Source organism: Macrosteles quadrilineatus, unplaced genomic scaffold (assembly GCF_028750875.1).
Source record: "Macrosteles quadrilineatus isolate MER2022 unplaced genomic scaffold, UCM_ALF_1.0 Scaffold_33__1_contigs__length_1397503, whole genome shotgun sequence".
NCBI lineage: Eukaryota > Metazoa > Arthropoda > Insecta > Hemiptera > Cicadellidae > Macrosteles > Macrosteles quadrilineatus.
This window is the reverse complement of record NW_026542626.1, coordinates 124,656-151,271: the sequence shown is the minus strand read 5'-3', so window position 1 is coordinate 151,271 and position 26,616 is coordinate 124,656. Positions and strand designations below refer to the sequence as shown.

General features: G+C 36.9%; 1 long non-coding RNA gene across 1 annotated transcript; it reads right to left on the bottom strand.

The window, feature by feature from the left end:
* Positions 1–661: 661 nt before the first annotated feature.
* On the bottom strand, positions 662–3,326 carry LOC129005804 (uncharacterized). Its single transcript, XR_008491867.1, has 4 exons — positions 2,853–3,326; positions 1,922–2,041; positions 1,289–1,411; positions 662–778 (listed from the first exon to the last, which is right to left on the bottom strand). It is a non-coding gene; the product is annotated as an uncharacterized LOC129005804 (long non-coding RNA).
* Between the last annotated feature and the right edge of the window lie 23,290 nt (positions 3,327–26,616).

Sequence of the window (26,616 nt, the reverse complement as noted above, 5' to 3'; positions counted from 1 at the left end):
AATATCGTTAGACCTACAATACCTTCAACTTCAGCTATATCCCAGACACCTTCAACAGTGAATACCCCAGCTGGTGTTGCTAGACAGCAGACAGCAACAGCTGATGAATTAGCTGGACCATCCCAACCTTCCAGACGAGTACAACCTGTAGTAAGTATTTTAACATTACAAGACATATAAGTGTAATACTAATAGCCTGTAAGAACAAACTCAAAATCAAATCATTCAACTCAACATACTTTTTATTTTACTAATGTAGTTAGATAATTACCAAAGAAGTTAGATAATTATCAACCACCTTCAAGTCAAACCTACTATATTTAGTAGCTTTTAATGATAAAGTTAAGCCCTCTTTTAGCTGTTTTTAACATCAGATAGATAAATTATCGTTTGTTCCACATTTATTATAAACATCCAATACTACTACATATTTAATATTCTTTTATGCTCAACAGTAAGGTTCTGTTTAATAAAACATACTTGTATAAACAAGTACAAATTATTATAGTATTTTAACAAAATCAATTTAATTAACTCGACATTTTTTTATTTTTACTGATGTAATCAAGTAATTACTACCTAAGCTATTACTAATACTTATTTTGTTTTCAATAGCCATCTTCCGATATAGGTAATATCGTTAGACCTACAATACCTTCAACTTCAGCTATATCCCAGACACCTTCAACAGTGAATACCCCAGCTGGTGTTGCTAGACAGCAGACAGCAACAGCTGATGAATTAGCTGGACCATCCCAACCTTCCAGACGAGTACAACCTGTAGTAAGTATTTTAACATTACAAGACATATAAGTGTAATACTAATAGCCTGTAAGAACAAACTCAAAATCAAATCATTCAACTCAACATTCTTTTTATTTTACTAATGTAGTTAGATAATTACCAAAGAAGTTAGATAATTATCAACCACCTTCAAGTCAAACCTACTATATTTAGTAGCTTTTAATGATAAAGTTAAGCCCTCTTTTAGCTGTTTTTAACATCAGATAGATAAATTATCGTTTGTTCCACATTTATTATAAACATCCAATACTACTACATATTTAATATTCTTTTATGCTCAACAGTAAGGTTCTGTTTAATAAAACATACTTGTATAAACAAGTACAAATTATTATAGTATTTTAACAAAATCAATTTAATTAACTCGACATTTTTTTATTTTTACTGATGTAATCAAGTAATTACTACCTAAGCTATTACTAATACTTATTTTGTTTTCAATAGCCATCTTCCGATATAGGTAATATCGTTAGACCTACAATACCTTCAACTTCAGCTATATCCCAGACACCTTCAACAGTGAATACCCCAGCTGGTGTTGCTAGACAGCAGACAGCAACAGCTGATGAATTAGCTGGACCATCCCAACCTTCCAGACGAGTACAACCTGTAGTAAGTATTTTAACATTACAAGACATATAAGTGTTATACTAATAGCCTGTAAGAACAAACTCAAAATCAAATCATTCAACTCAACATACTTTTTATTTTACTAATGTAGTTAGATAATTACCAAAGAAGTTAGATAATTATCAACCACCTTCAAGTCAAACCTACTATATTTAGTAGCTTTTAATGATAAAGTTAAGCCCTCTTTTAGCTGTTTTTAACATCAGATAGATAAATTATCGTTTGTTCCACATTTATTATAAACATCCAATACTACTACATATTTAATATTCTTTTATGCTCAACAGTAAGGTTCTGTTTAATAAAACATACTTGTATAAACAAGTACAAATTATTATAGTATTTTAACAAAATCAATTTAATTAACTCGACATTTTTTTATTTTTACTGATGTAATCAAGTAATTACTACCTAAGCTATTACTAATACTTATTTTGTTTTCAATAGCCATCTTCCGATATAGGTAATATCGTTAGACCTACAATACCTTCAACTTCAGCTATATCCCAAACACCTTCAACAGTGAATACTCCAGCTGATGTTGCTAGACAGCGGCCAACAGCTGATGAATTAGCCGGTCCATCACAATCTCCCCAACATATACAACCTGTAATAAGTATTTTAACATTACAAGACATATAAGTGTAATACTGATAGCCTGTAAGAACAAACTCAAAATCAAATCATTCAACTCAACATACTTTTTATTTTTGCTGATATAGTTAAGTAATTACTTCAATGGTTTTAACTCTACTAAACATATTAGCTTCCTAAGCTTGCTTTAGTTACTAATGATAAATTTCTTATATATACAACAAATAAAAGTGTTGAGATACAATTACAGCTATTAGATTTTTTCTGTTATTATTTATCTCTTTTTTAAAGATTTAAAAATAAAACACCACATTTATCAAACTTATTAATCTTTATAGCTATTAATCTAATAAACTGTTACACTTAAATAGAGTTGCATTAGTTAACTAATCACAAAGTTACTTCAACACATATATTTTTAGTTCTAATAAGTTTTAAATTCCAACAGTGGGCTACACCTGGTTTATAAAACCATATTATTTTCCACTTATTGGGACTTGATATAGTACTTAAACAAATATTTCACCTATACAAATCTATAGAAAGAATATTAGTTAAACACTACATTATTAAATCTACAAATGTTTATATAAATCTGTAGTATATGTTTTTATAACAAAGGTTTATTCAGTTATTTTTATTCCTTCAACAATAAATTTAAATTAGAAGAGAAAGCTACCCCAGTTTTATATGATACAGATTAACTAGTAAATGAGTGATCCAAATATAATATTACCTTGATGATAAATCAACTATATATTGAAGTAAATAAAAATCAGCTTAATATATATGTTTCTATTTTCAGAATTCTACTTCAACTATACCTGAAACACGTGAATGTCGCAGCTGCCGGCAGAGCGCTCGCCTTGAAACCTTTCGCAGGAGGTTAATTCAAAGGGTAGGTATCCTTTAAAGAGAAATTAAGTATAAATAAATTAATATGTTTACACTAAACTTTCCACACAAAATTTAACTATTGTTTACCTCCAACTTGAGAGAGATTTATTATATACTACTGTAATAAATTTTACTAACCAGCTGATTTATGGTTTATACTATTTTATATAAATAGATAAAAACATTAATTCTTGTATAATATCTTTCAGGCTATGAATAACCCGGAATTTACCCTACCTGCAGCTGCAGCTGGTAGGATTGCTACGCTACGAACCGAACTCCTAGCTGTAGCTAGCTTAGCCGGAAATACATTAGAGGGTTATTCAAATGCTTGTGGACTACAGCCAGCAGTTATATCAGCTCTATGGGAGGACCTCCGTAACACGTTAGAAGGTGTATTGAGGCAGACTACCGGCCAAATAGACACTATGATATCAGAACGAGTTCCACGACCATCAAATCCCCCAATTAATTCGGTAACGTGTCAAATTTGCCTAGAGAATGCCCCCACAGTTGCTTTACAACCATGTGGGCATACCCTGTGCCCTAATTGCGCGCACAGGGTATATAGATGTCCCTTTTGCAGAAAATTTATAGCCGATAGGCTAAATATATATTTCTCTGAGTAAAATCTACTGTTTTTATTTAACCTCAAAAACCCTTTATTGTTAATACATTTGTATTATAATACAAATTTCAAAATAGTAATAGTTTTAATAAATAGTTACTTCTAACACTTACCCATAATAGAAGCTGTAACATTGATCTCACATTGAACTACACAAGTGTTGAACTACACAAACAAGCTACACTGTAGAGGTCGCTCCAATGTCATATAATCAGTTGTTACTAATTAACAAAGCATTGGTTTGAGGTCACGTAATCAACCAAGATAGTAAGAATCACTGCTACATTAAAGAAAGCTTTGACAACTTAGACTAAAACATTTATACAAGATATACATATAGTACAAGTAATACATAGTAAATCTTATATATTTTTACATTTATTACTGCATCAACACTAGTACTCTAGTATAATAGACCTGTTTCACTTGTGGTTACATACATAAATTCATATAACCCACTAAGGATCAAACCTATGAACCTCTCACTATACAAAAAAAAACAACCTAAGTAACTCGTTTAGCATAGATTAGATGTAAGTTTGACATATGATATTTAATAGCCTTTACAAAGACCATTTTTATACTCAGTGGTAAACTTAAGCCTTCTTTCAGCTGTTTTTAACATCAGATACAATTATCATTTGTTTCATCACACTATAGCATATATAGAATAACCTCCAATACTACTACACATTTAACATTCTTTTATGATCAACGGTAAAATTCCACTTAAGCCCTCTTTCAGCTGATTTATATTTATTATACACTATAAAATAACCTTCAACATTTACCAATTATGATCAACAGTAAGGTTTAAGCATTATACACTATATAAAGTGTTTTTTTATAAAACCTACTGAGATAGGATTAAACCCGTGAACCTCTAAACCAAGTGATCAGCTGAAATAAACAGCTGTGGTAAGATTACATCCGGCATTGAACCCGTGAACCTCTAATAACATGTTTTGTGATTGGTTAGATTCGAACCCGTGAACCTCCAACCAATATTAACACACCCTGTATATGTAAGTTACAGAGATACACATGTACAAATTATAAAATCAACATAACATGCTCAACGGTAAAGTTTAAGCACTATACACTATATAAAATAACCTCCAACATTTACCATTATGATCAACAGTAAGGTTTAAGCATTATACACTATATAATGTGTTTTTTTCCAGACCTACTAGGATAGGATTGAACCCATAGACCTCAGTTACCATTAGTGGTTGGTTAGATTCGAACCCGTGAACCTCTAACATAGGTTAGATTCGAACCCGTGAACCTCCATGTTAAAATCAAATCTCCAATACACACCCTGTATATGCAAGGTACAAGTGTATAGGTACCCTGTATAAGGTGTCATTTACCACTATACCCATAACTACTGTTGTGGCTCATATGGTAACGACTCCAACTACCAACAAAAAGACCGGGGTTCGAAACCCGGTCAGGCCAACACTTTTTATCCATTATTTAATATTTAATATAAACACCTACTGACGTCACGTGGTCAACTAATGTCACGTGGTCAACTAATCAGCTGTAGTTAAACCAGCTGAGAGTACACCTAGATCATCTCAAGGTCAATTTCTGCCAAGTCGCTGTGCTGACTACTACATTGCACTGAAGATGGTGGATCGAACAGAAGATTGGACATTTTAATTTATGATACAAAATCTAAAAGTGGAATTGTAATTGATCCAACAATAAGGTTCGAAACATCATCAAACCAACCCCTAGAAGTAGATGAAGAAAAGAGGAAAATTTATAGTAAATGTGAAACTTCAAAGGTTCAAAGGTCTTGGAATAATTCGAGCAAAATGGGAAAGTTCTATACAGCATATAAATATGTGTGTAATTCTAAAAAACGTACAAAATAGCCATGTAAACGAGCTAATAAACATCCCCCAAAGAATTACCATGTCACTTCAAAAACTTCAAATAGAAATTGATGATATTTTTACACATGATTTTGAATTTAAAGAGAAAAAAAGAATTGGTTTAAATTTGAGATCAAAATTACAGTTGAAAGAATTTGAACTTTGGTCTAAATTACCATGTAAAGGTAGAGGAATAGAATTATTCAAAGAAGTGCCTAGTAGCAACACATGGATTTATTTAAAAAATGGCCTTACTACAGGAGAATGGATCACTTCATTAAAAATGATATCTGGTGTTGTACCAGTACGCAGCGTACCAGGGCGAAGCCAGGATGGAACCCTTTGCAGACATTGCAAGGAGCCTGAAACCCTTCCGCATGTCCTTGGCTCTTGTCCCTTTGGTGCCTTACTGCGTAATGCAAGACACCATGCTGTAAGAGCAATGATCGCAGAAGAACTACGAAAAAAAGGCTGGCAAGTAGTAGAAGAAATACATTGCACTGAAGATGGTGGATCGAACAGAAGATTGGACATTTTAATTTATGATACAAAATCTAAAAGTGGAATTGTAATTGATCCAACAATAAGGTTCGAAACATCATCAAACCAACCCCTAGAAGTAGATGAAGAAAAGAGGAAAATTTATAGTAAATGTGAAACTTATTTAAGAAACAAATATAATCTAAATTCAATATCAGTAATTGGCATAATGATTGGTGCAAGAGGGACTATTACAAAATTTTTTGACGAATTTTTAAAAAAATATAATCTTCCATCAAAATTAAAAAATGAAATAGTCATAAAAGTGCGAAAAGAATCATGTAAAATCATTCAAAATCATTTATATGGACAACGTTATTAATCTATGTTACATGTTATTTATATCGTAAATTTAAGTTTTTTTTTACTGTGTCTAATAGGCAAAGTTTATTAATAAACTCAGTTTTCAAAATAAAAAAAAAATAACAAGAAGTGAGCAGTGAACTGGATGCGTTTGGATTAAATATGATCCACCTAATGGCCAAGTTGCCCAGTTAAGAGTGTGAAGCACTTCAATATCAGTTTATAATGAAAACAACTGGTGTCAACAAGTATCATAGAAAACTGGGAAGATGCATCATTTAACCCAGTAACCTAACACATTTTACCTTGCATGAAATGGGGTAGTAGGTTTTTTTATGTTGTTTGTAATAGTACCGAGTTGCTAAATCCAAATTTTAGACCTCGGCGACCTTCCGAATCACCTCCAAAAAGCTTAAAATTCGGTGGAATTTCGCATTATTTTTACGTTTGTCCGATTTTGACCCTGAAGCATCACTTTTTCATACAGAACAACCATGACCATTTTTAAATTACATTACATTACCTATCATTTAAGACCAAAATGATTATTACAGGCCTAATAGTTTTCAAGATATGACTCCGCAAACAACGGCTAAAATTACAACGTTTTGATCTTTTTTAGTTTGGCAAACGTTAACCGTTGCGTCAACCCTAAAGCATAACTTTCTAATTATTATTCATAAAAACGACCATAATTACTTTAAAACTACATTAAATTACTCACAATTTAAGACCAAAATGGCATAACACACTGAGAGATATGCCTCTTCAAGGTTCATAAAATCTTCCCTAAATTCTTTTATTTTAAGTTTCAAGCTATTACATTTTGTAAAAATTATAACAGAACCATACTAAGAAATAAACTAATTTATTTCATATTACGTAAGCGCTAGACGACGATCACGGCAAAATCATGGAAATTCCCGACTTTGAATTCAAATTTAAGACTAAATACCGACTTTTCAAGACCGTTTTGAAATTCAATACTAATTCCCGACTTTCCCGATTTTCCCGACTACTAGACACCCTAATTTGTGTTGCCTGTCGTTATTTGAAGCTCTGATAATATTCGAGCACAACATCAAATGAGCTTTCAAAATGTTAAATGTTCCTTGCTTTCAGAATCCGAGATGGAAAATGTCTCCAATAATCTTTTACACCAAATAACAATACTAACAGTAATACAAGAATGTAAAATTTAGAACTATTTCATGAGGCTTATGGTTTACTCTACTCACCCACTACAAAACAGACATATTTTGGAATTTCGAGCTGAGTCTATGCTTACTGCGCTGCATGTCAGACAGCGCTGCAGCCTGCGATTCTGTAGTGTTGCCCAGTGAAGAGTGTGAAGCACTTCAATATCAGTTTATAATGAAAACAACTGGTGTCAACAATTATCATAATAAATAAAACAATAAATAATAAAATATAATACATAAATAAAAACAAGTATCATAGTAAAGAAACAATATCATTACTGTACTATTTATACTATTTGTATAAATACAGTAAAATGCATTTACACTGCAATCACTATTCATCAATGCCATGAACTGTTTGTGTTTTGATTTACTTCTTTTCATTTCAGAGAGTTCTTCCAAAATTCAAAAATCATTCCAATATCAATGGGTCGGACACGACTACTTCATTAATTCTGGCATGATATATGTTAATTAGGATCTTTTTTGCAGTACGTATTAAGAACTTGGCATCCAAAGGTTTGCATAAAAAGTGTTTTTGGGCGAGTCTTGATTTTTATCACCCACAAGTGACGTTCTTTTTATGCAAAAATCACGGTGATGCTTAAAATAATTCTTTGGCATTAACCCACCTCAGACGTAGCAAATTGTGTGGGTCTTGGATGTTGGCCTTTTGTCTTTAGGTTTTTTTACAGGAATTAATGCAGTTGAATCTTCTATGTAAAGCGCTTATTTGTTAAATCTTTTGTTTGCTTGATTGATAATACACTTGCACGCTTCTTTCCGTTTATTAGTTGGTGTTTCGGGTCTCTATAATTTATTTTCAAGTATTTCTTCCCTTCATCACAGTTTTTGATGTTTAGCAATCATATGCCGAGGAGCAGAGGTTGCCATCAGTCGGCTTTGCATACTACAGCAGTAGTAACACCAATTAAGTTTTTTTCCTTTTTTTGGCTTTTGCTACCTGTGGAAAATATTAAAAAATTACAATTGAATATTAGCTTAGTGATAGTGTCCACCCATCCACGGGACGGCGACGATGACGGAGCGGTGAGACTGGGTGAGGGCGTGGACGGGGTATAGGTGCAGGGCGAATGTGCGGTCGGGGCGGATAGAATTGGGTGAAGGTGGCGAAGCAAATCTAACTCGGCGGCGAGGTGGCGGAATTGTTAGATGGCCGCCAGCCGGCTGGGGATCCACCGCCGGAGATGGCGGTCGTTCTGCCCGTGGTAGCGGCTCCGCTTCCGGTGAAAATGGCCACGACGTTTCCTCCCCGTCTTCGAGGTCGGAGCAGTCCAGCTCGAGGACGTCCCCAGGGTCCACCCGGAAAGGCCAAGCCCAGTTGGCCCCCAGGAACTCCCCGATCTCCCGGTCTAGCTCCATATTCTCGGGCTCAATGTTGTCTCGGTTCAGCGTCGGCGAGTGGGGGTCGGACGACATCACACCTACCCAACAGTTTTAATGATCTAGTGTCCCCTCCCTGTTGGTCCTTGGGCGCATCCCCAAGTTCGAGAAACATATACACAACAACTGTACTCTGTCTCAAGATAAACTGATAATTAATTTATTATGCTGATAATGTACATATATAAAGAAACTTTGATCAGGTTTAACATTCTGGCGGATAAAACCAAACTGCCCAATAGAAATCGACCGACAATCTCCTTCACTCTGTTATTCCAATGTATCAAGTCTGGTCGTCGGTGATGTCCGGATCCCATTACTCTACAGAATAAATTAGAAACCAATATTGTGGATAATTAGAGTATTGCTACATATGTTCCAATTTGGATTAAATACATGGTTATGTTACATACTTGTTTACAATTCTCTATATTGTTTTACTATTAAATTTTTTTACTCTCCTCTTTTATAATGGTAGTTGAAAAGTTTTATGAACCGTTATGGCTACAGTAATGCAGGATTAAATTCGCTATGAAACGACATCAAGTACAGTGCTATTAAAGAAGGTTTTGCGTTTTTTTTCACACACTTTCTTTTAACCTCCGTCTTCTTCAATCACCAGCCTCTTATAAACCTAGACTTGTTCTTATTGACGTTATCAGGATTTTGTGGGGTGATTACAGGTAAATCTAGGAATGTTTAATGTAAGTTCTGTACAATGGTTTGATGGTCCAAAACACTTTCCTTTACCTGTTTAAAATTATTTCCAACATTAACATTGCTCAACCGGGAATTGGTACTTAGTCCATTTGCTGAGAGCTTAAACACAAATCCAGACCACAAAGGAAAGGAAACCTTCTTTGGCTGAAGAACTATCATCGCTGGGGATGACAGTTTAAGTTACACAAGTTAAGATTGGAGTATATACATATCTTTCGATCAGAGATTTGGACTCAAAACATGACTCTGCTTATACTCAAAACCATCAAAATCAGTACAAATCAGAAGGATAAGCCATTGCTTGCAATATGAGTATTTTCAATGGGCCGTTCACATAGATCTTTTTCCAAGTCACCGGATATCATGTGCATGAAATGACTGCAACACAGATGCACAGTCGGTGGACTTTTTGCTAGCCTTTGGTTTGTTGCAAAAGAGTACATCCTTCTCAAGTACATTTCAATGGATAATTTTACACCAAAATTTTTTGATCGATTGGAGTAAAACATGACTAAAATCAATTACTATGTGGGGGAGGGAGTTTTCTTTATGTGAATTTACTATGGAAATCCAGAAATTAGATACAAAAGTTGGTGACGGTAGCGATATCATGCTGAACATTTACGAAATCCATTGCTGGCATGATTGTTCCTGAAATATGATCACAACCAGAGTATTAGTATGCAGTTTTGTAATGTTTGTCCAAGGGACGAAAAATTCTGTGGTGTACATGTGTAACACACTCATTTATGATTTACTTAGGCGAGTTATCAAGGTCTGCAATTGTCTTACACTATACATACTTACGTGTTAGATATAGCCAACATCTTGAACAAAACGTTTGACTTGTAGAGCGCGAGCTCAGTTTTAGTGATCTCTGTCAAATCATCTTGGCGAAAATCACCGCGCATGGCTTTTTCAGATCGAGCTGTTTCATACACTTCCCAATGAACTAATTTAACCTAAACTCCCAGCAATAACTGATTTTTTTAAAATTTTATTCCTAAATTCTGGACATCTTATAAGCTCGCGGGAGAACTTTCGATTTTGTGTCCTTGACAATCGTCTTTTCGAACCCTCGTAGTTGACTGCTTCTCTGTCCACCTTTGTGGTTTGGCGCAACCTTGTTTTTGTTGAGCAAACGGTTGATTTTAAAACCTCGGAAGCGCTCTTGAACTCTATGAACTTTTCCTTCCTAAGTGCATTGATAGACAGCTCAAAATTCTCATGTTTTGCACAGGCACATGTCTCTCTATCGTTTCGTTTGGAAAATGACACCCAAAACTGTATTGCTAGTGTTTTAAGGTTTATTTGCAGCCCTGCTTCTTTCTTGAAACGCAAGTATATTTTTTTAAGCTCAATTAAAACTCTCTGCTTTTTAAAATTTCCTCTCCGAACGAAATCCTTCTTCCTTGGCATCATTTTTGACTCTGTATCTTGCTCATACAATTTATTTATTTTATTTTTTCCCGTTACTCTTACTGAGTTCAATTGCCTGCTGGCATAAGCAATAGGGTGCCCTACGCCGTTAATTTCCTGGCCTAATACAGCTCCTATATCTATGTTTGATGCATCAGTACTTAATATGAAGTTTTTTCGAAAAGTCGTGATATATTAGTAATGGCTCTGTTATTAATTTCTCTTTTAATTTTGGAATGCAGTCTCGCAATCTGTGTTCCAATTAAAACTTGATCTTTTTTTGTTAGTTTTGTTAAAGGTTTAGCGATGTCTGAAAAGTTCGGTACGTGTCTTCTGTAGTATCCACATAGACCAGTGAATCCACAAACTTTCTTTTCATTCTTAGGTTGCGGGAACTCTTTGATAGCTTGTGTTTTCTTTGGACAGTTTGATACCTCCTCTTGTCACCACGTGACCTAGAAAGTTGATTTCCGATTGTGCAATTTGGCACTTCTTCAGCTGTACACTTAGGTTTACTTACTTAAATTTTCCAAGAACATCAGAGATGTCTTTTGCGTGCTGATCTATCGTTGAACCAACGATGAGCCGATGTTCCCCGATGATCCTCGAAGCAACTCAAAGCGAAGCTGAAGAAGGTGTCATTGCGTCCTTGAATCTTCGTAAATTTAAATCCATTCAAATCTCTGCATTGACGCTCTCTAAGACTCCCGTTTTCACGTATTTAACTTTGTAACGTCGTCTAGAGTTAGTTTATCTGCATTTTAACGCGTCACTTCACAGTTTAAATAACGTGCACTTTGTCACTTATCTTCACGAGGCGCTAAAGTTGTCGCAAAAAAACCGAACACTTCAAATTCTTCATCCCACCGCTCTGCCAACACTTGTAACGCCACCGAGCTTTACTGAACTTTAATGATTTATGTTTTTAACTGTCAGCAGCTATACCGCTGCCACCACCCGATTTCGGGAAGAATAATGAAGTGACGCATTACTGAATTCTAGTAGATATTTTATTTAAATGCAAAATAGTGAGTTTTTACAAAACATCTTCTAGACAATCACAATGAAAAAAAGAGAGACTAACGTTTGGTAAGAAATAGAGCCGAAATTTAGTTACATGATGAAATAACGCACCACCGTACTTACACTGGTAAACTGTATCGACACCTAGCTCGATACAGTTTCCAATATCGAGTGTATATACACCGGAACACCAAGCAAAAAAAGAAAATACTAACTTAAATTTGTTTATAAATTATGACAAAAAATACAAAATATAAACTGCTACATTATCTTCAACAACAAAGAACTATATTCATAGATTTTAAACAATCACATTTGCACCTTATATAGTATACGACATCTGGGGTAGCAATCTTAACATCCACAATAGCTTTGGGATTCATTCCGTGGATTGTGAATGTAATCACACAATGTGTGTAAACAACTGCCTTTGTTGTTTCTCTGATGACATACTGCAACAAATCCCAGTTGAATTTCGAATCTGCACGTTTTACACGAACGCAGTCGGATTATGGAATTTTAAAAACACCTTTTTTGCCATTGAGAGGATTTCCATTTGTTGTTCCTAGAATTAGATGATGCAGAAGTTGACTCTGTATTGTTTTCACGGTTGCACAAAGTTGCAGACTTACCAGGACTAGGTTGAACTTTTCTAAATACCTGCAACACACTTGTTTTATACGTGAGTTTTCAGATACGTTGTCCTCTTCCAAAGGTATCGGGACTGATCGCTCTGACTCCCTCTTGTCAATGACACTGGATACTGATTTAGACCCACTTCAGCAACATTGTTAGTTGAAGCAGGTGGCAACATGACACATTTAAAGCGTCACGGAGGCTGGAAAAGCTCAACTGTAGCCGAAGGTCACACTTTTTATTCTTTTAGCGGAAAGATTGCAACTGGATAATTGATTTTACAAGAGATACAGTCACCAGAAACAGCACCGATAATATATCAAACTAATCAACTCGAAGCATTCCGAAGTGTCTTCTGCATCAGTATTAGTACTAACAGGAAAATATAAAATCTGCACATTCAACATAGACATTGCAAACAATAAATAAATTACGTATATATTTTTCACCAGGGCCTATGTTTGTCAAATTGCAAGTTCTGATTTTTATATGATACCATGTTAAGCGTTTTCATTTCAGTTTCATCAATTGTTAATTCGGGGACTGTGACTGCCTATCTTATATGTTAACTATATGCTGCATACCTAGAGAACTATGAATTGTAGAGCCTATTTTTTTTTCATTTTAAAGGCCACATGTTTATCTAGTTCCTCCTAGAATATTTGTTTAAAGTTATTTTTTCTATTTTACTGTTTCTAACAGCTATTCTCATAGTTAATATGTTTTATCTTGTTTACTTTTGTTCAGTTAAAAGAAATACAGTCCACTAAAAACATCATCTAGTTTTTCTCTCTTTATTATCTATCTACATCTATCTTTCAATCTAAGTTTATCCATCTACAGTATCTATATTCTTTAATCATTTGGTCCTTCGAGCCGGATAAATCAAATGACGGCGACCAATATCAGCCATCTTACGTACACCTTCCTTACTTGAACATCGATCTAGAGCAGGGTAGATTTTGACCACATCATCGGGAACTCTAGCTTCAAGATTATCCTCAACAATGAGGCGGCCCACAACAAAGTGCTCAATAGATGAAGTTGGGAAAGATTTCCCATAGCGAGAGCAGACGCGGTTATTTTCAACAAATTTCCACACAGCCGTGTCAACTCCATGACCTGCAACTGTCTTCTGATAAAGAAGATTAGTCATGACAGACTGAATCCATTCTTTGCAGTTGGGAACGCTATTAATGGGAGTTAGAACACCTTGCACGGCGGGGATATTTGGCTGAGGGTCAACTGGACCAGCACGTTCGTCTTGCTCAGGCTCATAATCGTCTGAATCATTAATGTCCATTCTTGAACATCCAGCACGCAGGCGTAGAGCTTCTTCTTCATTCTGAGGGCCTCCATCATCACACATTTGTACGCCATCAAAACCAGGAATGAATACTATGTCATAAAAGATAGGATAAGGATATGGCTCGTCAAGAATCTTTATGCCGTACTCGCACTCTCTGCGTTCAACACAGTTGGCCTCCTTCCAGGCTTGAATTTCATCATCAATAATTGAAAAGAGAATGGTTTGATCTAGTCCATGAAATTGAAAATACATTTGAGAATCGTCAAACTTCTCAGCATCATTCAAGCTCAAATATTTAGGAATGAAAGTCTTCATGTCCTCTTCAACAAAAACTTGAAACGGGCGACCTTGAACTACACAGCAAAGGGCGAAAGCCCCAGGCATGGTCCTCAACGTTTCATAAAAACGCCTCTCATCGGCGGAGTCCTCAATGACTACATTACGGACATACTCAGCAGTCTGATGTCCGATTTCATCGAAAAACAAACCAAACCTTTCGGTATGGTTGTTGGGTGGCGGAAAATCCGCGTACCTCTTAGCAAGCATCGAAGTATACATGGTAAATGAGTAGACCAGAAACCCAGTCAAAAAAACCAACCCACATCAAGACTTACTCGGTGGAAATTAACTCGCCAAATGTTGGAATCATTTTGGAAGAAGTGGTCTCGGGAGTACCTTCAACAACTTCAAGCGATATACAAATGGAGATTTCCTTCCTGTTCAATAAAACTTGGATCAGTTGTTCTTGTTGTTGATGAGCAATTACCACCATCAAAGTGGCCGCTAGCAAGAGTGACTGAACTTCATCCAGGTCGTGATGGACTTACCCGAGTAGCCACTCTGAGAACAGCAAGTACCTCACTGAAAAGACCAATAGTCAAGCTTTGTCCTCTTCCAATTGAAGTCAGTGATTAATATGTATTGCTCCTTCGGCGCAATGGGGGGGAGAATGTTTAAAGTTATTTTTTCTATTTTACTGTTTCTAACAGCTGTTCTCATAATTAATATGTTTTATCTTGTTTACTTTTGTTCAGTTAAAAGAAATACAGTCCACTAAAAACATCATCTAGTTTTTCTCTCTTTATTATCCATCTACATCTATCTTTCAATCTAAGTTTATCCATCTACAGTATCTAAATTCTTTAATCAATATTTAAAAGAATATATTTACACTAAGTATTCCTTTTCATTTTCAAAAATTACAATTTTTCATAGAAAATTAGTACAAAAAACTTTTTTACGACTCGTGGGTGTAATAATCCAAAATCCTTTGGGATGAAGTAGTATATTATGTATATAAAACATGTGGTAAAAATTGGGATACTCTAGTCCTACAGATAGCTGAGAAAAGTGACATCAAAGTTATAAAAAGCTAACTTACGGGAATTGCAGAAAACGTAGGCCCATGTGCAAGAGTCAAAGCAGTTAGTAGTTCCCAGCACAATACGAGGATTGACTGGGTCTTAATTTTCCTGAAATAATTCTTCTAATCCATCTACAGTATCTAAATTCTTTAATCAATATTTAAAAGAATATATTTACACTAAGTATTCCTTTTCATTTTCAAAAATTACAATTTTTCATAGAAAATTAGTACAAAAAACTTTTTTACGACTCGTGGGTGTAATAATCCAAAATCCTTTGGGATGAAGTAGTATATTATATATATAAAATATGTGGTAAAAATTGGGATACTCTAGTCCTACAGATAGCTGAGAAAAGTGACATCAAAGTTATAAAAAGCTAACTTACGGGAATTGCAGAAAACGTAGGCCCATGTGCAAGAGTCAAAGCAGTTAGTAGTTCCCAGCACAATACGAGGATTGACTGGGTCTTAATTTTCCTGAAATAATTCTTCTAGCTGCTTCCTTTTAGAGCTCTGCTATTTCTTCGCAATCTCTTGTACTTTTTTCTGCTTCGTTGATCCGAATAATGTCGATCTTTTCATGGCGTTCACAAAATGCTTTCCTGGACGAAGGCCCAAAGCTTCCACCACTTCATGAGCCATCATTGAAACTACTCACTGTTGAGTATACACCATACTTGAGTGTAGGTAGGGTAACAAATTACATCTTGGGGATTATGGACCATATGACGTTGTTTAGCGAATAATTTTGGTTTTGAGTTTTGCCTGCCAAGCATCGTTCGAACAAGTTTGGTTTAGACAAATCTGTAAATATAGGTTTTATGAAGGTCATAACTTCTTTAGGAAGATGAAATTTGTCTTTATGATAGTAACTTGCTTTGTGAGAATACTCAAGTTATATTTACACCACGTGTCTTTATCGCGAGGGCAAAAATGGTGCATAGGATTCTTTCCCGAGGACATAGTGTGATAGAAAACGGTCCATATAGCATTTCTCATGGCTTCCACGCTTTGAAATTCCTCCTGATAGCCAAGATGTAATATGTTTGCAGTTTTTGCATACTACTCTGGCCAAGACGACTCTTACCACCTAAACCCTGGCCATCTGGTAGCTTTGTTTTTGCTGTTTTAATTTTTAGATTCATAAGCCGCTTGCCCATCCTCTTCTGCACATGTCCCATGCACTCTAGTTAATTTAAGTCAACAACATCACCATAAACCTTGTCCCTCACAGTATTAAACGCTTTTGAATCGCCATCCCCCAAAAAGTTTACGTACCTGGCTCCATTCACATCTTCCATTCAGATCGGCGAAAAATTTCCAACTCCCTGTAACTGTGTCTTTATTTATTATTTATTTAATATATCGAATTCTTATGATTTATCACTTAGCTTAGCCCACGACTCCCCTGGCGCCGCTTCGTCACGTCGCTAGGTTCGCTACTTCGTCTTGTTACACGATCTCCGTAGTTGTAGTTGTAGTAAAGTTCAGTCGATAACCTGTATCTTTCTCTGTCACACAGCTTCACGATTACTTTTACCTCTCCATAGTAGTTGGCAAGACTGGTAGTAGCAATAAGACACGTTGAATTGAGTTAATAATGCAGTATTTATTGATTAAATAGTTTCCACAGGGCAACACTTCACTAACTGGGTCCTGGTGATCCAAATTAATTAAATTAAACTCCAGTAACTCACTCTGTTACCGCCCACCCTCACTCAACACCCGGCTCCTTCCATCTGTTTTGTCTTAGGCCTTTGGTCTCTCCTCCTTACTCAAAACGCGACACCCCCGTATCCAGGCTTTGGACTTATCGCCCTGTAGAGTGCTGCTTCCAGCGGCCGAGTATTGAAATAAGTCGCGTTGTGCGTTGTGGTCTATCATCCATTCATGTAGTTTGGAGGTATTTTTATTTTTTATTCTAATAAATATGAAAATTTAGGTCCTATCCGTTACACCTCATGCACCTCCATACCTCCGCTTGTGCCAAGGTAGTTTGCTGCACAGGATGTCTGATGATTGTTCATTTATCTATTTTTACAAATACAGAACTTATGACATCTGGATATAATGTATAATATCATAACTTGAACAATTTCGCCTACTTGTCTTTCTGTTTTTCATAGTTTCGCTAAAATAATATTTGGTAAAGAGATGTAATTTAATCAAATTCATAATGCATTTTAGCTTAGTGGTAAAAACCAGCAACAATATACAACAAATGGAAACAAATTCCTAGAAAAATACTGTTTGATATAATACAGGGTGTCCCGTAACTCTCTGGACACTTGTAAATAGCGTCATTCCTTGGGTCAAGACAAACACATTTCACCATAGGAACATGGGTCTGTGGTGTCTAGTTTACCTACTGTCGGCATTTATGTGTTTTTTACATAAACATTAATAACTCCTAAACGGTTTGAGATACAGCTTTGATATTTAGCAAAAATGTTAACCTTATTAAGACCTATTATCGTTAGAAATTATACTAAAAAATCATTATCCGTTTCAAAATGGTGGTCATTTAAAATATTTGATGCCGAATTTCACGAAAACCGTTAACTTTACAAAAAAAATTGCAAGAGACAAAAACGTTTGTAAACTTTATTTGGTTTTCAATGATACCTTATTTGTTAATATTTGATAAATAATAACAGAGAAACATGTTGTTTGACCACTTTTCTCCATTTAAACAATGCTAAACAACGTAAAAGGAGTTTAGCTTAGTGGTAAAAACCAGCAACAATATACAACAAATTTAAACAAATTCCTAGAAAAATACTGTTTGATATAATACAGGGTGTCCCGTAACTCTCTGGACACTTGTAAATAGCGTTATTCCTTGGGTCAAGACAAACACATTTCACCATAGGAACATGGGTCTGTGGTGTCTAGTTTAGGTTTCTATAGTAGTGTCTATTGTGGTGTCCAATAGTAGGCAATGGTTTGTTCGTTTTTCTTTGGTTCACACTGGGCCATTTTTTTACGATGTCTGAAAGAGGAGGTATAAATAGTTAATGTAGCCTACCAAATGTTTACTGTTATCAATTACTGAAATGAAAATGAGTAGGCCTATGGTAAACACACACACTTGGTTAGGCCTGTTTTTTTTTCACTAATCTGGTTCTAAATTGTAGGCCTAGCAACCCCTTGCCTGTTGTTGTTGACCTTTTTAATTGTCAGTTATTTCCCCATTTTTTTAAGTTATGGACATTATGAAATAAATGTTTAAGTTAATTTATTTTAAATTTCGACATCATAAGATGAGGGATTGCCCCTAAACTGGTTATAGTAACTAATGTAATGGGATTAAATACCTTTAGTCACCAGTTCAAATAAGTCGGCTGTTGCGACCTAGGTTTCGGCACGAAGTTGTACCATCATCAGGCGGGCCAGTTTTGAGTAGGTATTCAGTCCAATTGACGTCGTTGGGTTAAAACAAAAAACAGTTCACGTCATACAGCACCTTGGAGGACCTTGACTTTGCTGACGACCTTTGCGTGATTGCCCAGAGGTACACTGATATTCAGGTAAAACTATGTTCTCTACAAAGAGAGGCTGAAGAGGTGGGTCTTAAGATAAATGTAAATAAGACAAAGGTAATGAGGTTGAATTCCAGAGTAGCCCAAGCCTTAGAACTAAATGGGAAGGTGATCGAAGAGTCGACTCTCTCCAATACCTCGGAAGTAAAGTCACAGCAGACGGAGGAGCAAAGGAAGATGTTAGGAGCCGCATTGGGAAAGCTAATGCAGCATTCATTCAGCTTTACCCAATATGGCGAAATAGATATATTTCAATGAAAACCAAAATCCGCATCTTCAACACAAACGTCAAGTCTGTCCTTCTATATGCCAGCGAAACTTGGAAAATGGATCAGCGTAGTACTTCTCAGCTCCAGGTGTTTGTAAACAGGTGTCTCAGACGTATAATGAGAGTGTTCTGGCCAAACACTATCAAATGAACAGCTTTGGGAGGCAACAGGGCAACAAAAGATCAGCCTAGAAATCAGAAGACGGAAGTGGAGGTGGCTGGGTCACACTCTTCGGAAGACGGATGGTGCAATGGAAAAGAATGCCCTGGGATGGAATCCCCAAGGGACCAGAAAGAGAGGAAGAACCTGTGACACCTGGAGGAGAATAATAATGAAGGAAGCCTTGAGTGTCGGGGAGACCTTGGGTCAACTGAGGGATCTGGCACAAGACAGGGATGGATGGCGAACTCTTCTCGATTTCTTTCTCTTTTACTCACTCGGAAGTGAAACAAATTTATCAGGAATACTAATTAGAAGTTTAGGCCTCATTGAGTATTTTGTTTGAACTGTATATTTTTAAATAAAAAGGTGCAAATAGTTTACCTACCAGGATATGATTAAGATAATCAATGTTTATAGGTTGAACTGTGAAAACAGTACCGGTACTTATAATACGAAACACAAGCTCTAATCCCGCCAAGAAAATATGTTCACTGAGAACATATTAAGCTATTTGTTTGAGGTCTGTTATTGTTCTGGAGTAGCCTAGGCCAAGTTGTCACAATTATAAACTTTTGATTAAGGTCAGTCAACTTAAAACAAAATCATTCAAAAATTGATTAGGCTAACTTACATTAAGCTTACTTAAATGATTCAATAATAATATTAGACTTACTCTCAAAGTGACATATCTTTGGCCTAACCTACTTAAATTATTTCTATACGCCTCAAAGAAAAACTTTTAAAAAGACAAAAAATACAATAAAATAATACCAAATATAAAAAAAAAATAAATAAAACAACTTATATAATTTTTATAACAAATAACAAATTTACAACACCACATAAATATTCAAAAATAAAACAACATCAATTATTTTATCTTATTTTATTTAACAAATATTAAATGCCACACTCAAGTTTCAAGCTGAGGCTTGCTTTAATTTAGGAATTAGGCATATTTTATTTTACTTTCCAACAGACCATCTGACTTAGGCTATCCGATAACTAATTTAATTCGTTTATTGAGTAAAAGTTTAACATAATTAATATACATGTTAATTAAGAAGGTACGGATCATAGTGAAAAAAATGTAAATTTTCAGTAAAAAAATAACTCTAGATTATCGAGATTATAGTATGATCGATGCACAGACATGTATCTCTTGCTAGGCTTTACAACCCAAAAAGGTCCTACCTTTGCACATGTTGCACACCTACCTACATGTTGCATACCAAATATTATTGTGTTGTTTTAAAACCCAACATATAGTTTGTTTAAGGTGACATTCAAGAGTATTTTCGTTTTTTACCTTAAGCCTTGTCACAGTTTCTTTTTTCCTTGGTGTTAGTCTGCTACTGCTATCTTTATCAAACAATTTATTTATCGAGCTTCAACACTCTCCCACACTTCTAGGTGAAACATTGGTTCCATAATTATTTTTCTGTACAGTCAACTGTTTTGTTCACCAGTAGATAGGGACAGAGAGAATCTCGGTAATCCATTTATGCGTGTTATCTCAATAAATAAACAAATGATCTTACACACCTTTTTTATGTATAGGTTAACTAGATGACGAGGCATTTGGCTATTGTTATGTGTCATTACTGTGCATACACATTATTTCCAGGAAAACCTTCTGGGAGGAATCTTACAGTTTCAGGCATATTAGATGGAAGCACGCTTATAAGGGACCTTGTGTAAACCCAGGTGAACCTCGTCAGTCATATCGTAGGATATTCAGATTTATGTTTTACCGAGATTAACCCGTTCAGGAACACCCTTCGTCGCACGTAGTCCAGATTTTGTAGAGCTATGCTGAGAGAAGACCTAAGGGCTATGAGTGCCATACTGACACCCTTACCCTTCGTGTACCAAGCTTAATAAGAGCGTTGGCTGTACCTTAGGGAAGCATCCCCTGCTACCGATTATTACTGGTAGAACCGCCCCAGTGTTGACTCCTTACACCTCTTTGAGGTGAGTCAAGAGCTCACTGTATTTAGTGACCTTATCCGCCGCACCGTCGGAGAGGCTATCGCCGTCTTCGTGTCGGACAGAAACGTCCAACACCCAGACCCCCGACTCGTTCTTTATAACGAGGTTGGGTTTGCGTAGAACCATTACTCCGTTGACGAGTACGCGGAAGGTTTGTTCTTTAGCTACCGACATGTTTCTCCTCAGACATTCGCCCTCGATTAGGTTAACCACTTCGTTGTGCCGATGAATTCTCTGATTCTTGCCGAACAGCCATTCACCCAGCACGTGGCCGAGGGACTCAGCGACGGTCCCACATTGACGGCACATCGGGTCAATATTGGGATCCGCCCTTCGACATGCCACCCTGGTACCAAGGGCGTTGGTCCTAATTTTCAGAGCGTTGATGTGCTGACTAGTGGACAATATCCCCGGGCGAGTGAGCCATACGTTCCCGATAGGATCGTTGGCGAACATTTTTACTCCTTTGCCTTGGCTTTGGAGTCTGGCCCAATTAGTTATTTCAGTTTTACTTCACCCCCTTTTCCAGGCCGCCAATTCCGTTAGAGTTAAAGGCCAATTTAGGCCCAGAACTGTAGCCATCATAGCCAAGATATCATTGATCTCAGTAAGTCTAATGACAAAGGGGTCGCCCTCTCCTCTAAGCGCTTTGATTCCGTCGTTAAGGTACGTTGGTCGAGTTGGTCTCATCGAGTTGGTGAGTCTGGGTCCACCCAGACCCCCGTCTCTACATTTCGCATGGATGAGGTGGTCGGTAGTGGAACCATGAAGATGGAACGTGGACTTGACCACCTCTCTCAGTCTTGTATCCAATCTCGTCAAGATGTTTTGAGATGGATGACCCAGGCTGAGGGCATACGCAACCTTGGGAATCAAGTATTGTTTGAGAAGCTTAAGCTTCGGCCACGGTTTGAGCTTGAGCGTGAGAGAACGACGTACTCCTGCCAATAGTCGCTCAACATGGTGGTTGTTTTTGATACCACCCTCAATGGTGTAGGTGAACCCGAGATATGTTATGGGGTCATCTGGCCCGATTGCTGGGATTTCATTGTCATGCACAGTAAGGCTTGGGTTCACGGTCACCCAAGTTCTCCTGAATGGTTTTATGAAGAAAGCCAAAGATTTCCTAGCCGCTAAGTCCATGCCGAGCTCTTGCAGGTACCGTGAAACCTGGTCGAGCTCGTGTTGAGCCCCTTCAACGCCGCTGCTAAGGATCATTAGATCGTCTGCAAACGCCAATCCCCCGATTCTATAATCATGGTCCACCCGAAATCCATCGGGTGAGGAGTCCAATTCGGCCATCAGCGGGTCCATCACTAGGTTGAACAGAATCATCACTAGGTTGAACAGAATGGGTGATCGAGGTTCGCCTTGTTTGACGCCTCGGTAGATATTCACCCTGGGCGCACCTTCCAGCTTTAGTATTGTACTGGATCCCGTATACATATTCTGTATTATCTGAACCACGTGTGACGGTACCCACGGTTAAGGTAACCCAGCAGTCAAATATGATTTTTTTTAAATCTTTTTTTATTATTTAGTTTTGTAGAACAGACTTTTCTGAACACGTAGATAATAAAATATTAAGGAAGAAAAATATTTTTTGAAATTTTCAACTACTTTTATTAACTCTTGCAGCTTAATTTAGCATGCCCGAGGTCCTACTACTAATCATGACGCATAGAGTACGCCGTCAAATATAAAATTTATGTAAACATTTTTTATTATTTAGTTTTGTAGAACACACTTTCCTGAACACGTACATACCAAATATTATGGAAGAAAAAATTATTTTTAGTATAACAGCGACTTTTATACACTCTTACTTTAGCATGCCCAAGGCTCCTACTACTACACGTGGACAGGGGGTACTTTTGTCGTTTTCCGAAAGTCAATTGGTGTTTAGTCAGGTACACTTTTCTTCCTCAGTTATAATCCAATTTCAATAAAAATTGGTGTGTGTGTTCCTCATATGATAAGAAACAATAATATGAATCAGTTTCTATGACAACCAAAAACCTATGAATTAAACAAATATTATATGTAAAAAAATTACAAAATAATTTATAAAATTTTAAAAATCATACCAAAAATTTAATTTTGCTCAAAAACTTTTTTTACTTCCTATTACTGTTGGTAATGATGTATTAAACTTAGTACAAAAATTTCAAGTTGATAGGTTAATATTTGTAAAAGTTATGTGTACCTAAAAACTGCCTTTTTAACATGGGCGGGATAGGGACTGCTGGGTTATTTTGATGTTTGGCAATAGCCCACAATTCCCCGTCTTGGGTGATTGTTTGAGTTTTGTTGATTCCCCAGCAAGCTGGGTGGAGAACTGGCCGCCGTGGCGGACTTAGTGACGCGCATGTTGTGCAGATCTTGACGCACTTCCTCTCTGTCCTATCCCTACCGTAGCGCCCAAAGGGAGCAACCACTGCCCCCGCGAAGCCAACACCATGTTGTCAGGACACTGGCTGGAGAATCCAGTGTTGGGCCCCTGACACCCGCGGTACCAGTGATTTTCTCACGCCACTGGTGGGGCGGGTTCCCTCCTATAATTTTTGTGACTGGTAACTGACGCCACTGATGGGTGTTTTTGGACTTGGTGGCACTGATGATTTAACAAGGGATGAATGAGATGTAATGCTCTTGAATGTTGTGAGAATGCTGGATGATGGATGATGAGCGATGACTGAGATTCATGTGGATGACTTGCAGAATGGTGAAGATCCAATGTTGACTGTGGTGAGCTGAGTGATGATGTTTTGGTGCTTCTGAGAAGATGCATTCAATAATGAATGTCATTGATGGTTGGCGTCATTGACGAATGTTTGCGGTCTTGGTGGTGAATGTTGATTAATACTGAGAAATGTGCAATGCGATGAGTTTGATCCTGAACAAGAAATGATGAATGCTGAATGAATGATGATGAATGAAATAACGTGGACAAACTTCTTGAATGGTGTGGTAACCTTGCAATGATTGTGGCGGTATGATGATGATGTTTGATGATTGTGAGAGCACATGCAATCCGATGATTCCCCATGCAAAATTTTTTTTCTTTATTTGTTTTTTCTTTTTTTCCTTTTTTCCCCCTTTTTTCCAATGGATTGGTCTGTTGGCAACAGTAACAAACTTAACAATTGTAGAATGATCTTGGTGTTGATGACGGTGTGCTGTGAATGGTGGTAACTTTGGTGCTGGTGCTTTAACAAAGACATGCGGTGAAATTTTGCATGCTTTAATTTTTTTTATTTTTTTTTCCTTTTAGCGAATTTCCCATATAGGGAATAAGCTATTACCGTAGTACTCATGGTAAGACCTGGACGCGGGACCGATTTTTTTTTTCGATTTGAGGTCCCTAGAGGCCAAAAATACCATCCGTTCAAATTCATATATATATATATATATTTATATATATATATATATATGTGTCCGTCAGCACGATAACTCAAGCAAAAATGATCCGATTTTGATGAAATTTGGTACAAACGTGTAAAAGTACGTTTATTCGAACGAGTTCGCGATCCAGCATGATCGGACCATGGGAACGGGGGTTTACGGGGGGTTTTATGGGGTAAAAATAGGTTTTTCCCATTTTTGACCCAAAAAACATAAGATTTAGCAATTTCTTTCCAAACCATTTTGTAGAGCTTAAAAAAACAAATAATTTAGTATATTGAAGCGTTACTATGCGCCTAATGGTTACGGAGAAAATTCAAAAAAATTGTAAATTTAAAATTCCCATGTTATTCTTATGGAGAATAAGTAAACTGTTGTAGTTTGCTTGTTTGTGAACATATTTTGATCAAATTTGGAAAATGTTTTTATTTCTTACTAACTATTCACATTTTACAAAAAAAAAAACAGTTTTACCCTCCCTGATGCAGCAAACCTAAGTACTTGTTAAACTAATTCTATTTAAATCAAGAATAAATGTTATATTTTTAAGTAGACATTTCAGTGTAAATCCAATCAGTCAAATGGAAATTCGCTTAGTCTGCAGGTTTGCTGCAGCGGGGGTATTTCCCAATAGATTGGCCTGATGGCAACAATAACAAAAACGAGGATAATTAACGTAGCAAACTTAACAATTGTAAAATGAACTTGGTGTTGATGACGGTGTGTAATGAATGATGGTAACTTTGGTGCTGGTAACTATGAAGAAGGCATGCGGTGAATGTTGCATGCTTTTTTTTCCTTTTTTCCAATAGATCGCCCCTTTGGCAACACAATAACAATAACGAGGATTAATTAACGTAGCAGACTTAACAATTGTAGAATGAGCTTGGTGTTGATGACGGTGTGTAATGAATGATGATAACTTTGGTGCTGGTAACTATGAGGAAGGCATGTGGTGAGATTGTTACATGCTATTTTTTTATTTTTTTAACTTTTACTAACTATGGTAACATAACAAAATTTGCAGTTGATGTGGGTGGAGTGAGCCCCTTTGGTTCAGTGGTTCGCCAAATCAACATGCGCCCTGGCTATCCTTACCGAACTTCTAAGAACTCCAGTCATCAGGGAACTCAAGATGTTTGAATCTCCCATACCAAGTGTGACAAAATTCCTTTCTGATTCCGCTGGCAAACAGCCTCTGGAACCGAATACAATTGGCAATACCGTTACCTCACCAACTCCCATGTCTATCTTCACCGCATCAGCGATGCGTTTGTATTTGTCCTTTTTTTCCTTCGACGCTTCTCTGAGGGATTCGTTGTGTTCGAAACGAACGGTGACGTCGAGTATGATGGCCCCCCCCCTGGTGTCTTGACCACCAGGTCAGGGCGCAGCCAACTCGCCATTTCATACTCATCACCTTCCAATGCCTCGCTGGTGGCAAACAGTTGTTCTCTCGCACAGGTCAGGCCGCAACCGGTGAGGTGATTTTCAATTGCCGAGACTATGTCATCGTGTCTCCCAATTCTGGCCGCTCTCCCTGCAGGGCACGCCCCCAAAACATGACCAAGAGACTCTGGAGCAGAACGGCAGCGACGACATGTGGCGTCCATCTCTTCGTGTCTCGCCAGATATTCCCTTGTTGGGAAGGTGTTGGTCCTCATGCGTAGCCTGTCAATCTCTTCTCCTGGAGCCAGATCGGGCCTGACAAGCCACCTGTTGCCAATCTTGTTTCCCCGAAAGAACTGAGCCCCCTTGCCCTGGTTTGGCTGCCTTGCCCAGTCAAGCGCCCGCTCCTTTTTCCTTTTCTCCTTCCATTTATTTACTTCAGCAACGGTGCAAGGCCACTGAAGTCCCATAGACCTAGCCGTTTTGACAGCTA